This window comes from Carlito syrichta, unplaced genomic scaffold, assembly GCF_000164805.1.
Source record: "Carlito syrichta isolate Samal-C Ts95f unplaced genomic scaffold, Tarsius_syrichta-2.0.1 Scaffold100620, whole genome shotgun sequence".
Lineage (NCBI taxonomy): Eukaryota > Metazoa > Chordata > Mammalia > Primates > Tarsiidae > Carlito > Carlito syrichta.
In genome coordinates this window covers 23,397-24,437 of record NW_007044716.1, presented here as the reverse complement: position 1 = coordinate 24,437, position 1,041 = coordinate 23,397, and positions in this window count along the sequence as shown.

The following is a 1,041-nucleotide window of genomic DNA, read 5'->3' as shown; positions in this document are numbered from 1 at the left end:
GATAGAACTGAGATTCCAGAAGCAAAACCTCAATTTCTCAACCAACTCATCTTCGACAAAGCCCCCACCACCTACCACTGGGGAGAGGAGAACCTATTCAGTAAATGGTGCTGGGAAAACTGGCTGACCACATGCAGAAGATTGAAACAGGACCCCTATCTATCCCCATGCACAAAGGTTAACTCCAAATGGATCAGAGACCTAAATGTAAAACCTCAAACCATAAGAACCTTAGAAAAGGAAGGAAATACCTTCATGGAAATCGGTACTGGCATCCAATTCCTGAACAAAACCTGAAACCCACAGGTCATAAGAGAAAAGATAGACAAGTGAGACCTCATTAAACTGACACGCTTCTGCAAAGCCAAAGAAACCATCAAGAGAGCAGGGAGACAGCCCAGAGTGGGGAAAAGTATTTGCCAACTCCAGGTCTGACAAAGGCTTAACATCCTGGATCTACAAGGAACTCAAACGTGCTGAAAAGAAAATACAAACAACCCCCTTATAAAATGGGCAAAAGGTATGAACAGACACTTCACAAAAGAAGACATCCGAGCAGCCAACAAACACATGAAGAAATGCTCAACCTTACTAATCATCAGGGAGATGCAAATCAAAACCACACTGAGATACCACATAACTCCAGTCAGAATGGCAATTATCAACAACTCAAAAAATAACAGCTGCTGGAGAGGGTGTGGTGAAAAGGGAACACTTCTACACTGTTGGTGGGAGTGTAAACTAGTGCAATCTCTGTGTAAAGCAGTGTGGCGATTCCTAAAAACTCTAAAAGTCAACCTTCCATATGACCCCGCAATCCCCCTACTGGGAATATATCCTCAAATCACTCTATAAAAAAGATACCTGCATATGTATGTTTATCGCAGCATTGTTCACAATAGCAGGAACCTGGAAACAACCATGCTGCCCATCAAAAGAGGACTGGATTCAAAAGTTGTGGTACATATACACGATGGAATACTACGCAGCCATAAAAAAGAACAAAATCATGAATTTCGCAGCAATCTGGATGGAACTAGA